Genomic DNA, 15,500 nt, shown 5'->3' on the forward strand with positions numbered 1-15,500 from the left:
GACACACAAATTGTCACATTAAAATGAATATTTCATACAGATAGATAAATGCAGAAAATGTGTGTCATCTCTAGAGACAGATTATCATCACCCACCACCATCACCACCAAAAATAAATACACCTACACACAAACCCAGAAAGATATGCAAATGGACAATATATATTTGATAAACCACAAACAACAAAATTCACATAAACATTATCATTATTAATTAATCATCAGGTAAGCATATACAGAACAAAAAACAAAACACACACACCCGAATTATTGTTATTATGGAAAAAACCAAATTATTCTTCATATTTGATAATAATCTAAATTATTATTATCATTATTATTAGTTGTTTTATTCGTTTTTTTTTTTGGTAGAATGGTCAATTCACAATTCAAAACAGGTAAACATTTTTTGTTTCGGTATTCTGATCACCAAAACACATATGAAAGATATGATGATATCTACAGCGTTCATTCAGGTATGTGAATTTTTTTTTGAATCGAATGAATGAATGAATGAATCAAGCGAACGAATGAACGAACGAAAAAAATGATAAATGTGTTGGGCAGATATAAATCTACCTAGCTGGCTGGCTACCTCTCTGGCTAGTGAAAATCAAAAAAATGAATTTTTCAAAATTTTCAAGAATTTTATCCCTGTGTGTGTGTTTGTGTCAAAATGATAGATGGCCATCATCATCATCAGCATCCAGTGTCCAGTCAGGCGTTTTATGTTTTTTTTCAATGTGAAAATTGATTTTTTTTCTTCTTTTTCCATCAAAGAATATCAATATTATTCGTTTGATATCAGACATTTTCTCCATTTCTGCTTTAATCACACACACGGAATATCATTAAATCAAGGTAAAAGATCTGATGATTTATAATATCCTAGATTAGAATATAAAAAACATAGGTCGCCGACACTTTTGAAAATTATGATGATGAAAATCATGATTTGAAAAAACAACAACCAACCAACCAACCAGGTAAAGCAAACTTTAAATGCAAAAAAAAAAATCCGGAAAAAAATATGTAAACATTCAGAGAGAGACTGTGGGTAAAAAATAAATGTGAGATAATCTATCGATAGTATCGATTTTCAATTGATTTTTTTGATTGATGAATTTTTTTTTGAGTAAACTTTGACTTTGAATTTCTTTGACCAAACAAAACCAACCATTTTCTCTTTCATTCAGCTAAACATAAACTAAGCATCCTTCATTATCATCCGGCCAAATGTCAAAGTTCATGGCATCAGTTTTTGACCATATCAGGCAGTGAAAACTTGAAGTCAGCTAAACATCATCCTAATCATCATCGATGATGATCAGGATTAAAAAAAATTGATTGATCGTGATGATCAGATTATTATCATCCGCATCATCATTATTAAAATCATTTAACAACAACTAAACATCAACCAAAACATCAAACATCGACATGGTTATTATCATCGATATTTTGTTTTCAAACAAACAAACAAACAACAACAGGTTAAACAGGCGCTAATTGAATTCTTCACAGGGAAAAACATTTTTTCCTTCAATTCTGTCACCTGTGTGAAGTCGAAATAGTCGAAAATGATGCCCAGAAAAAAACTAAAGAGTTTAGTTTATTTATTTTCCAAGCCTGGAAAATAAAAAAATCCTTATCAAATGTATCTTTCTGGACAATATATTTTCGTATGTTCGAAAAGTTTTTTCCTATTGCTCATCAGTAATGTAATCAATTTGTTTTAATCTGCTTCATTTTTGTTGTAAATAAATAACTATAAAGTGAAATTGGATATTTACAGGGAAAAAAAGATGACAAATAACATGATTGGGGACAATCTTCCCTCTCTCTCTCTCTCTCTCTCTCTCTGGACAAGATTAATGACAAATTAATCCGCATATTTTAGATATGGAGAAAAAACATGGATTTTTTTCTTCGAATAAACTTTGGTGGTAAACAACAACAACAACAAGTTTACTAACCCTTTGCATTCTTAATTACCACAAGAAAAAAGTGAAATATTTTTGTTTTTTGGCTTGATTTAGATGAGAAAAGTATTTTTTTTCTACTTTGCTTTCAAATTTTAATCATTTTTTGGATGGAATCTCCTTGTTTTGATGATGAATTTCGCATTGAATTTCCAATTTTTTTTAAAATTCGAGATTTTAACGAGATTTTCTTTCTTTTTTGAATCCGATATGATAATTTTTCATTTAATTTAAATTTTAAATTTTTTTGATTAAAAGAAATTTAAAACCTGGATTTGAATGATGGCTGTCCATCATCAATTTAACATGTTTTGACAAATGATGTTGTTTGGCTGGAGCAAAACAGAACAGAAAACTCTGATATAATTTAAATGCAAATTTTTTTTCTAAGTGGATAAAAATTTATGGAAATCAGATCCAGATCAGATTATCAATCTAGATGATGTTTGGTTTGTAATTAATAATAATTTTTTTTTTCAAAGTTTGAAAAATTTCAACAAAAATCTTGACAAAACTTTTGTTGTCAAGATGTCAACATCCTTGTGAAATGAACATTGTTTTTTTACAACATGGCTTAAAAAGGGTTAAGGTTTTTATTTCTTTTTCCAGCAACGGATCTATCAACAATGTGTGAAAAATTACACATGAATTTTTTTCATTTGAAAGAATTTAATCAGAAAAAAGAATTTCTTCGATTTTCGTGTTTCTTTTTTTGCCAATTTTATCATCGATCGATCGATTGATTTTTATTTTGTTCAAGACAAATAAGGTGCTGTAAGAAAATTTCACGTTTTTTCCCAATGAAAAACTGACCACACTAAATTGACTTATCGATCGATGGATCAAACCTAACCTGATTGAAATAGGCGTTATGCTTTTTTTTTTTTGTTTTTCTAGAGAAACAAAGTAAAAGAAATTCAAATGACCTTCATTGTTTTCTAATACTTTGACATTCAGCATTTGATATCGTTATTTATTTATTATTGTTTTCGATCGTTTACTTTGATTTCGGTTGTTGATTTTTGGATTTTCTTTTTTAAAACAGCAAACGAAATAGAGATGGTTTGTTAAACAAAAAAATCCATAAGAAGATTACAAAACTGAAGGCAAACAAAACGTGAAAAAAACGTGAACGAAACTAGATCGGAATTTTCATCTTGTTCAGTTTGCTTATCTGGATCGTTCAGTTCAGTTCATGGTTGGTAGAAAAAAAGTTTTTTTTTTGCAAAAATTCCAAGAATATATTGCCCGAAGGGACAAAAAGCTTAATCTTTTGGATACACACACAGACAAACTGAACGCACGTGGATTCAAATGCGTGAGAGAGAGAGAGAGGGTCACACACACATATCGGTTCTGTTTCAAACAAAAAAGTAATATAACAAAATCATTATATAATGGGCCAAAAGTAATAATAAAAATCCCCATAAAATAAAGCTGTTGTTGTTGTTTGGCAATGGCAACATTTTATTACAAATTTTCCAAAATGGAAGGAGAACGAAACAAAACGAAATGAAAAAGTATTTTCAATTTGTATTTAAAATCATCAGCAATGATCATTATGATTATGATTTGTTCTGAAATGTTCTGATTTGTCGAATTTCATTTCATTTCACAAAAAAAAGATTTATGGAGGGTTTTTTCGTCATTCGGGTTACATTCAAAAATTTTCAAATTTTCAAAATTAAATGCATCATCCAAAAAATTCACTACTGGTGGTGATGTGATAGTGGTTATCATTTTCAATATTTTATCATCCGTAAATGAGATCTGATGGTGGTAGATAAAATTCAGTCGACAAGACGCCCACACAAATTGATTTTTCGTCATTTGAATTGAAATTATCTCAGGCACCCCAGAAAAATCAAATTAGAAAAACTTTTTATCATAACAAATTGGAAGATGGAAAATGATTCATTTCTCTAACTGGGAAAAAAACTCCTTCACAATCAACCATAAAATGATTTAAATTGAAATAAAAATTATATACCTTTGCTTGTTTGGTGCTTTCGAGTTTTGTTCGGCTAAATGCAAATGCAAAAATTTGAATAATGCAAGAGGCGGTTGATGATGAATGTTAATCAGATCAGATGTGCTTGATGTAAATGTGGAAACCTAAAAAATGAAAATGAAAAAAAATGACACATCAATCAATCAGATGAAAAATACAGGAAGCAAATCTTCTTTTTGAAAAAATTCTTTGACTATTTTCACCCTACTACGTCCAACGATTATCGACTATTATCACTACACATGCAGCAATAATAGTATACGTCGTGATTCATCTTTTGGTTCCTGAAAACTTACAACAACAACAATCGATTCGCCCATCACAAATGAAAAAATATTACCTTTTTTTTCAGCAGAAATTGCCTGTTATTTTTGTTTTGTTCAAAAATTCACATTTATCATTTCGTTTCGTTTTTTTTCACGTAAAAAACTTTTGGAAGGCGAATGAACTTGACATTCATTCATTCATTGTGTGTTACACAAGCAAGCAAACCAACCAACCAACTAATCAGAGATGGAAAAAAACACATGCGTGTCATATTTTTCAAAATGTTACTTCAAAATGAATTATAATGGATGCTTTTAACAATCGATTTTTGAACAATGAAAAAAAAATTCAAGAATCACATGATTGAGAGATTCTGTGTGTGTGTTTACCGGCAGTTTACATCATGGAATAATCCAAACAAACAAACAAAAAACAGCAATTCAAAAATTCGGTAAAAAAAATAGATATCCGCAAAAATACACTATTTCTACCCTCTGGGGTAGATATCAAATCAAATCGATCATTTTTTTTCCACATCAAAATTGGTTTATCCATTTCAAATAGATGGCTTTAAGACACATTCCTAAAAAAATCGAAAGTTACAGGACAGGACAATTGATATGGATTTGAAAAATGACTTTGAAATGAGAATATCAAATGGAAAATGGTCAAATTCAAAAAAAGGCTTTTTTTCTGTTTTGAATTTTGAAAAACTCAATCAAACAAACAGACAAACATCATCATCATCGATACATCCACCTACGATTTATTTGTTTGGCTTAAAACTAAGCCAATTTTGATTCAAAATGGGAGAAATAATCCATTGTGTGTGTGTGTCGAATGAAGAGAAAAAGAGATTCTGATGTCAATTGGTAACAATGCTAATGATATGAAATACAAAGTAAAATCCATTTGTGAAGGTCATTTTTTTTTTGTCAAAGATTTTCTTCAATTCAACAACAATAACAAATGGAAAAAAATCAATCAAATTTGCAAACAAAACGAAACGAAAACTCTTATAATTATGTCGATTTGTTTCAGTCAGTCGTACAATTATTACATAACCAAAAACGACGACGAAAAATGACAATAATCATCAATGATGAACATCATTGGTGGTTTGTCCTATATGGTCATCTTTTCTTTTCTTTTTTTTTCATCCAATTGACATTCCAATTTTCCAATTGAAACAAACAAACAGAAAAAAGATTGAGTTTTTTTGAAAATTTTTCAAATGAAAAACTTTCTATTTTTTTTAAAATCCTTTAAAACATCTGAAATCAATCTGAAATTTGAGATGCAAAAAAAAACATCTCTTTCTCACTCACTCACTCACTCACTTGGATCATATGTAACCTCGATATTTTTCAGTTTTTCGAGTTGTTGTTGTTCAATCCTGTTGTTGTCCTTGATAAACATTTTCATTTGAATTTCATTGTTTATTTTTTTTGTATAATGATGGTGGCGGGGGGTTATTTCAATTCACAAATAAGCTCAAATTAGGTTGAATTTCGTTTGTTTCGACAAAAAAACAAAACAAGACAATAACCCAGTGTTGCATGTGTGTTTCCATGTATAAATCAAGAGTGGGATGAAAACATTGAATTCAAATTTTTTTTTTTTTTTGTTTCAAATCATCGCATTATGCATATTCATAATGGAAAAAACGAATGATGATGAAAAGGGTTAAATAACCGACCCAGAAAATTTTATTCATTCATTCATCAATGGCATATGGCAACAAACACAAAAACCAACGACCAAGCAAGCAACAATTATAAATGGAAAAAAATGAACAGGAAGAAAAATAATCTTAATTTTCTTGAGAAATTTGTCTTCAAAACAACAACAAAAAAAACACGGTATCTTTTTTTTTCTCACCCAGTCAGTTAATCTTAACCCTTTCAATCTCTCTCACACACACCAAACACACGAACATAAATCATATCTAAAATGTTTAATAGGTTATACTTTGAAGCTATTTTTTGAAATAATAAAAAAAGGTTACAAGGTTATGAAATAAAAAATTAACCCTTTTTATTCCTCTCTTTGTTGTTGTCTAATTTACCCGATTATCATCATCATCATAATTATGATTATTATTCATGTCGTCGACGATTATGATGATGATGATGATGATGACGACCTTGTTATTCGAGGAAATATCTATGATGGTAGTGTGTGTGTGTGTGTGTGGGTGGGTTAATCTATTTTTTTTTCTTCTTAGAAATTCATTCATCCATTTAAGGGTTAAATATATTATATCGTTGCCTGATGATGATGAATTTTGATTGATGTGACATGAATCCAGTTCAGTGTGTGAAATGAAATGAACGCAATGAACTGAATTTCGACTTTGAACTTTGATTTGGGTAATTAATTTCTTGGGTTTTTTCTTTTGCCGAAACGAAAAAAACATCAAGATTCAGATCAATGAAATAGAAAGAAGAAAGAAGTGATGATTTGAACAAAAACAAAACAAAGACATCTGCAAAATTTCTATTAAATCAAGGTGAAAATAGAGAAAACAGAGAAAAAAAAACAAGGCGAGAAAATCATTGCCAACCTAACCTAACCTTAACACCTACAATTATCATTATCATTTTTTTTCAATCGATCGATAATAATTCATATCTTTATTATTATTATTTTTGAATGTTCAAAAAAAACAACAGTATAATGATTGGTTAATTTATGGTCAAACAAGAGAAAAAAGCCGGCCAAAATTGGTTTTTTATTTTCTCATTTTCCATTTTTTCTGGATTTATAATGATCAAAAGGTGCCCATTATCAAATACAATCAACTTTCATTTCCAAAAAAAAGTAAAGTAATATCCTCTTTATTTATGTGTTTTTAGGTGAGGTTTTTATTATTATTTTTCCGTTCTTTCGGTTATCATTATAATCGTCATTATTATTTTCTGTGGACCTTTTTTGCAGTTTCTTTTGCTCTGGCAAAAGGTGAGATAATTAGAGCGAACAAATTTGGAAATATTCGGAATTCACGAATTTTATTGAATTTTGTAAAAGACACACGAGCCAAGGTAGACATTATCAAATTATCAAGTCATGATTATCATTACCAAATAGAGGTGGTGGTGGTGTTGGTGGGGTAGATCAATTTTTATTTTTTTGGTCCTAGCCCCTCTGACCATAGGTGAATAGTGGAAATGAATTTTGCAATTTTAGTCAGAATAGTCGTCGTCATTATGAATGCGAGAAGGTAAAATATGATGACTATATAGACAAAAAAAGTAATACCGAGAGACTAACTAAGTTCATCGACACTTTTTTTTAATACAAACAACCTACCATCATCATCATAATCATCATAATGATAATGATAACAACAATTATAACCATAATAATCATAATCATAACCATCAAAATCAACAACAGCAACTTAAAAGATTTCAAGTATCCAAAAGTGGAGGCGAAAAAAACGAAAAATCTAAACAAGGTAAAAGGTCAAAACATCAAAAAAAACATTCAGAAAAATTTTGTTTAATAATAATCTTGATGATGATCATCATTATGGTGATCATTTTAAGATTTTCAATGAAAAAAATTCAAAAATCAAATCAAAAATCATTGAATTTTCTTTATATTCATAAGGTAAAATGAAGAAAGATTTAATCTTCTTTATAGAACCTGTATGTAGAATGAGGGGTTATTTTTTTTGGAGAAAAAAAATATCCTTACAACCAGCCAGTCAGGCTGATTCTTCTTTCTAATATCATTCTGTGTGTGAGAGGCGAGAAACTTTCCGTCAACATTAATCATTCATTTCGTTTATTTACTTTCAATTTTCATTTTCCACTTTCCTGTCAATCATCATCATCGAATGATAAGCAACCAACAACAAAAAAAAAATTGTCATTTTAGTTACTTGATTGATATTTACTGTATTGCGTTTTTTGTAGTAAAAAAAAAAATCATGTTTAATTTGAGAATATTTCCCGTCAATTTATGGGGAAAATTGCCAGGCAACCAGACAGACTGATTATCATCATCATCATCATCAATGAAATGTACTTGGAAATTGCCAAAAATTGAGAAAATTGAAAGTGTGTTTTCATCAACACTGCAGCATTTGACATTTGTAATCCCAAAATATTATTTTAGGCTAAATGATGATGATGATGTGATAATCACTTTTTCATCATCATCATCATCATAACTGGATCAACCAAATTGATCGATTCTGGATCACATGATTTTTTTCGGTTTTTATTTTTGTTTCTAAAGTGGATCAACCAACAATAAATTGAAACATTTTCTATGGAAAATATCTTGCTATAGGAAATGCAACGCAATCTTTATTTGTTTATCTTGCAGCAGTTTTTGTTGTTGTTGTTGCTGTTGTTGGATAAAATAAATAAACAAAAATCTTGAAAATTTTCCCAATTTTCAAAGTGGAAATATTTAGGGAAAAAAAGATTACACACAGGTAACCAAAGGAGACAAAAATTTTGTTGTTTTTAATTATCCAGGATTGAATCCAGTAGCAACGACCAAGCAGCAATCATTTTTTCTTGTTGTTGAAAAAAAGTCATAAATTTTTGTTTTTTTCACTGAAAAAAAAGATAACTACCGGAATTTATTCCGCAACACACACACACACACACACGATATGATATGATAACGATGATTGACGGGAAATTTCTCTGGTTTTAAGCTTAAAAACAGCTACTTTTTCTCGCGGCTGTCAAAGAATAATTTTCTTTTGTCGGTTAATCATAAATTATCAAACAATTTTTTGATTCGGGAATTTTTTTTTGTTGTTTTTTTTCTTGTAAAAGCCGATTGAATTGGCTAAAAAAATCGAAAAAGTCAATTAACAAAAATTAGGTCATCAGGAATTTTCTTTTAGGTTTTTTTTTCAATCAACTAATCACGTGTTTGAGGTCAGTTTTCTGGTCTGACCGACAATCATTATCAGCCAAGATTTTCATTTAGGAAATTTTTTTGGAAAAAAATTTCCAACAATTTTTGTTGTTGTTTTGAATCAAGAATTGATGGAATATTTCTTCTAATGACGTTGACCTCTCACTCATCAAAAGGTCAACCTTTCGAAAAAATTGGCAAAATTCCTGGAATGAATTTTTTTCCAGAAAAAAATAATCAACAAACCAACCACAATGATGAATCACAATGGTCAAAATAGAAGCAAGAAAAACCAAAAAAAATTCACAGGTCAGGACCTTGAATTCATTAAGCTACCTGTTACCTGATGATGACCACAAAGTTTATTTTCAAAAACAAAATTTTCTTGAAAAATTTTTCCGAAATTTTCTCATCATTTTCGTGAATTTCACAATGGGAAAAAACCAATGTTTTGAAGTGAAGGATGAAAAATATTTGTAGTTGTTGTTTCAAGCGAAAACAAAACAGAAAAATTAGATAAGATAACAAACGAAGACAGAGTTGAAAAGAAAAGATCGTAAATTTTCATTAAAAAAAAATTTCCTTATTTCATGAAATGAAAAGTTTTTCTCCCAAAAAACGAGTAAAGATTTATGTAGCCTGTGTGTGTGTTGTATAGATATAACTCTACCAAGTAAGGTTAAAATAGATTTTTTTAAATTGTGTGATGAAGATGATGAGGGGGAGGAAGTAATCAATTGAATTGAAAAGAAGTGACCTAGGTGGGTGAAAATAGTGGGGAAAAAAAGGTAGGCAATAAATTCATTTTGCCATCAACTATCAAGTTTAATTGCCTTTACCTTGTGATATTCTCGAAAGAAACTTATCATCATTTTTTTTGTGCATCATTGAATCGTAAACAAACAAACAAAAAACACCTATGTGATATGGATGAATTTCTTTTTTTTCAAGGGAGGAAATAATAAAGATGATGAAGAGGCCAGGTAAATCACTTACGTGACATTTTTTTTAAATGTCTTAATTTTGTTGTTGTCATCCTTATCTAAATAAGCAAATTTAAATATCTTTTTTTTCAAAAAAAAAAGATATCCATTAAGATTAGTGATGTGAAAATTTTCTCTGTTAATTCTTTCTATTTTAACAACACCCACTCGCACACCTACACACACACACCTTCCAGTATTTTATTCGTGAAAAAACTGTTCACAACTTTCGTTATCTTAATAAAAAGTAATGAGAAAAATGGTTTGGCAAAGTTTTTTTTTGATAAAAAATGATTTTTTTTCTATTGATTTCTAAATATATAAAAATCATCATCAAAAAGTTTATCTAAATTATTTTGTAATAGCCGAAACGAAAATACAACGGAAAAAAAATCCAGGTAAAAGAAAAAAAAAACAATGACAATTTCAAAAATGAAATAGAGCGCGAATATACAGAAAGACAATAAAAATAGATAACAAAAATATCTTGATAGAAAAAAAATTGATGAAATTTTCATTGAAAAAGACAAAAACATTTCGACACTTATTTTTTTGTTTTGTTACAAACACCGATTTGTGTTTGAAAAAAACACTGATTTTCTTGTTGTTGTTTTTGTCGTCAGGTAATCGTTAACCGACAACAAACAAACGATTGAAAATAAGAAAATCGACAAGATAAAAAATTGTCAAAAACAACAAAAAAAAATGGAAAAAAGAATTCAATAAAAAATTTCACATAAAGTTATTGTTGTTGTTGTTGTTCGGTGGTTGTCGATCAGATCAGATCAGATCGATATATATTCGGTGAAAATTTTTCAAAGAAATATGATGATGATGATGATGATAATTATCAGGTATATCAAAAAAATATGATATTTTTGTTGTTGTTGTTTTGGCATGACACCATAAGACCTTCCAGGTCATCATTATCATCATCATTGGCATTTGAACTTTTAACTTTCATCATATCATATCAAATATGAAATTGATCTTTTTCGTTCACCTGGCATAAATAACAAACAACAACAGAAAAAATTTACACCGAAAAAAAACCAGGATCTTTTTCGTTTCTTCAGATGGTGATCATTATCGTCAAATGATTGTGAAGAAGAAGAAAAAAAATCGAAACACACATAGTTTGGCGGATTGTGTGACCTTAGTGTTTATATTGGAAAGTCAAATGGGTAGAATATTAACATGCCGAGATAGGTAAATAATGAAGAAATTGAGAAAAGGTTTATCGATTGTGAAATTTTTGGCTTCTGGTTATACAATAAACCTGAACCAAAAGAAAAAAGAATTCTTTACCACCAACTGAACAACAACAATCAAAAGGTTAAAGGTAAACAATTTTTTTTTTTTTTTTTTTTTGGTAAACAAAAACAAATCATCATTATCTTTTCCCGTAAAAATGATCATCAAAAATGTAGGGCAATCAATCAAATGATGATGATGATGATAATGACTACAACAACGAAGACGACGATAATCAAATTGAACGAAAAACAATTCTATTAAGGTAAGAAAAGAAAAGAAAGCAAAAAAAAAAAACATTTGTTGACTGTCAAAAAAAAAAAAATTCGGTTTTCATTCATTCATCTGCCATTCATTCATTTCTAGGTAAAATTTTGACCATAAGGTCATCAAGGTAAAGCCAGCCATTCAAGTCTGAATTATCTTGATTTTGTTTTCCGTCTGTGTCGATAGATATTAAGGGGTTGTAATGATTGTTGTCGGCCAGTTTCATAGGAAAACCAGCAACAATAATCAAAAGAAAGAAGAAAGGTAGGTGATAACAAAAAGGTTATGGTCAGATATGGAAATGGTGGACAGCAAGCAGCAGCAGCAGCCATCATACAGATGTGTATAGTGACACTGCACTGCATAAATAGTGACATTCGACACGAGCCAAGATTTACAAAACAACAAAATGTGCCAAAATACGAAAGGAAACTAAAAATCCAGGTGAACCAACAACCATCAACAACAAATTTTTCGTTCGTTTTTTTTTGTTTTGTTTTGCAAAACCAAAAGGAAAGCGGTATTTCGTTTCTTTAAAAAAACCTTTTTTTTCACAAAAAAAAATGATAACGACAGTAGTGGTGAATGTCAATAAACCAGAGAGAAAAAAAACTAAAAATGAAATAAAATGAATGGATTGAATTGAGGAAAATGAAAAAGAAAATAAAAATGAATGAATGAAATGGTTGAAAACAAAAAAGAATGGTCGATAAAAACACATGGCGTATTTTAAGGAATAAAATAAGTGCAAAAAAAATTTTCCAGAAAATTTGAAAAAAAGTTTTCAGGAAATTTATGAATGTAACAACCTTGATGATTAATCAATATTATTAATCAATCGATATTCTAATCATCATGATGAAAACAAAACAAACAAAAAAAAACATTCAGCAAAAAAAATCAAAAAAACTCTCGGAAATATATTCAAAAAACCACTGTTTTGAAATAAAAACCAGTGTATCCAGGTAACCATCAATGGTTTTGATAATTGATAATCACAGAGAAAGGAAAGGAAAACGAAGATTTCAAAAACAAAAATTTTGTTTTTTTTTCATTTGTCATATAATGCGGATGATGAATAGAAAAATTGAAACAAACAAACAAAAAACAAACATAGATAGAGGACCATGACATAAATCATTGAACATTTAAAAACTTTTTACAATTACTTGATGATGATGTGAAAGATGTTTAAAGATGATAATGTGTCATCATCATCATCATAATCAATCGATGATGATGATGATAATATCAACTGTGATATAGTATATGGATTTTTTTGATCAATGTAAATATACGGGGAAAAACAAACAAATGAAATCATCAAAGTGTGAATGAATCATGATGATGATGAAATTATCATTCAAATATTACCTCGACAACCGATAAATTTTTTGGACAAATATTAAACACCGTTAAAAAAATGGGGAAAAAATTCCTCATTTAATCTTTTATCGTTTTTTTCTTCAGATGTTGTTGTCATTCAATAAATCTTCGAAACAAGCTTGTTCAATATTCAAATGAATTTTTCTCCATCATCACCAAAAGAAGAAAAAGAAAAAATCTTTTGAATATAATCATCATAAACATTCATCATTCCAGTGATGACAATCAAAAAAATGCATAGGAAAAACAAATTTGAATAATATTTTTCAAAACAAACCAGAACAAGACAAGATAAAGTTTGAAAATATTATAAATGATGATGAAAATCGAGTGAAAAAACTTTTATTTAGTTTTTTGGTTGGTGAAATATGAACGAACGAAGGAACAAAAAAAAATGAAACCTTTGTTCCAGAAACAAAAACTGTTAACTCAATTCAATAATAATTGACTTTCTCTCTCTTTCTCTCTGTGTGTTTGTTCATCCAATCATTATTAATAATGATAATGATGATATTCAATGGCTTCCATAATAATAATGTCATCCAATAATGATGATGATGATAATAAAATTAATTATTATTACAAATTGAAAGAAAGAGAGAACAAGTGAAAGAGATCATATCATTGATAGGATTCATATTTGTTTTTAATAATATTTATTATTATCCTTTGTTCTGTTTCGGGATACCATTGATAGAATAAATTTTCGGTAAAGTTTCGGTTGACGAAGGTCATTTCAATTTGGATTCGATTCCCATTATAATTCGGGTGGAAACAATCAATTTGTTTGATGATGATGAATTAATGTCGTGTGTTTGCTTGACTGTAATAATCATTTTTGATAAAATATCTTTTCTGTTTGTTTTAGACAATTTTTCTTCAATGAAATGAAATGAAATTAATTAGAGAAGAAAAACAAAACGGATACAGACAATCGATATTCGATACTATCGATTGTTTTGTTTTCGTTCGAATTCGAATACTAATTTTTTTCTTTTTTTTGAGGAAACATTGAGAGAAAAGAAAAAACATTGCTAACCTTTTTTTTCTTCAAAATATGATGAATGGATTCAACAACAACGAAACAAAAACAACAACAATGATGATGAGGATAATAACAACAACAAAAACAAAAAATTTTGGATTCACTTAAACCAAACAAAAACACAATTTTCGGTGTAGATAACAACGATGATGATGATGAATTTTTGATGATTTTGTTGATGATGATGATGATCAACCAAGGACAAAATCAAAAATCAAATCGAAAAATTAAATGCACAAACACAAACACACCGAAAAAAAAAAAATTTACAGACAAAACAAATTCGAAACAAGGTGAATTCGAGAGGAAAGAGAGGCAGAAAAATTGAATTTTCGAAAAAAAATAATGACAAAGGATCACTGATTGAAAGAATCAATCAGACACCAACACAAAACACAAACCACGATCAAATCGAATTGATGAAATTCGAGAATTTCATCCAAAAGAAGGGAAAAGATATGATGGTATCTTATGCAGACAGATTTCTTCGGTTGTTGTTGATGACGATTTTCCTCAGATAGAATATGGTTAATTTTTTTTCGCAAAAAATTCTGAAATTTGAATGAATTTCGTAATTTCGTAATTGATGATGAATTTTGCGAATAAGGAAAAATTAGATTACATCACAAACGAACATCCACTACCATTATTGACAAAATAGAAAATGATTTTTGAAAAAAAAGTGATCATTACCGCGCGCTTGTGTGTGTGATAAGAGCAGAGAAGCAAGGAAAAAAAAGAAAAACAAAGTATGCTCAAATCGAATGGTAAAACTTTGTGAAGAAAAGAGAAATGGGCGGTAATTTCTCGCTGTGGTAGTAGCATTGTTTGTTGAAAATCTCGGTTTGATTCGATCAGTATATTTATTTGCTACTACTTTAGACACTGGAAACGAATGGACAATAATAATCAATGCTGTTAGCAGTTTCAGGTATGCGAAAAGGCGCGAAAATTTTGTTATTTCAAATTAAAAAAAAAATTTCTCTTAATTTGATTTGATCGGATACCGATCAAGATAGGATAATCTGGATGCAAAAAAAAGACGACGACGGTGACAGGTACAATAAAGTCATAAATCAATTTAATGAAAGAAGACGCGAGTATACACAGCAAGAAAAAGAAATTACCATCATCAAATCAATCGAAATTGACTTGATTTTTCAACAGAAATGTTTCAAAATTGTAACTTTAACACAAAATCATTTGAAGAAGAAACATTTGGTGATGATCAAATCAAATTAGATTTGATCATCATGATGATACGAAAAAGATTAAGGAGAGCATCGAAATTAAACCATTTTTGGATAATTTATGACGTGTAATTTTTCCGACAATATCAAAGATCAAAGATCTTGATGATGTAACCACATCTTTGATTTTCGAATCAAAGGATTTTTCCTGTTCGCAACCAAAAAGACA

At 29.1% G+C, this 15,500-nt stretch overlaps 1 protein-coding gene across 1 annotated transcript in view; it reads right to left on the minus strand.

Moving 5' to 3' along the window:
- The window catches only part of LOC113790632 (uncharacterized), a 33,639-nt gene extending 18,895 nt beyond the window's left edge, over positions 1–14,744 (minus strand). Inside the window, exons 1-2 of the mRNA XM_075822707.1 lie at positions 14,076–14,744; positions 3,972–4,096 (exon numbers count right to left, since the gene is read on the minus strand). The gene's annotated coding sequence lies outside the window, so the exon portion shown is untranslated. The remainder of the gene's footprint in view (positions 1–3,971; positions 4,097–14,075) is intronic.
- Positions 14,745–15,500: the final 756 nt, after the last annotated feature.

This window comes from Dermatophagoides pteronyssinus, unplaced genomic scaffold (genome assembly GCF_027571235.1).
Source record: "Dermatophagoides pteronyssinus isolate colony J.1.1.1.1 unplaced genomic scaffold, Derpt_VIB-CSIC_2022.12 sq0019, whole genome shotgun sequence".
Lineage (NCBI taxonomy): Eukaryota > Metazoa > Arthropoda > Arachnida > Sarcoptiformes > Pyroglyphidae > Dermatophagoides > Dermatophagoides pteronyssinus.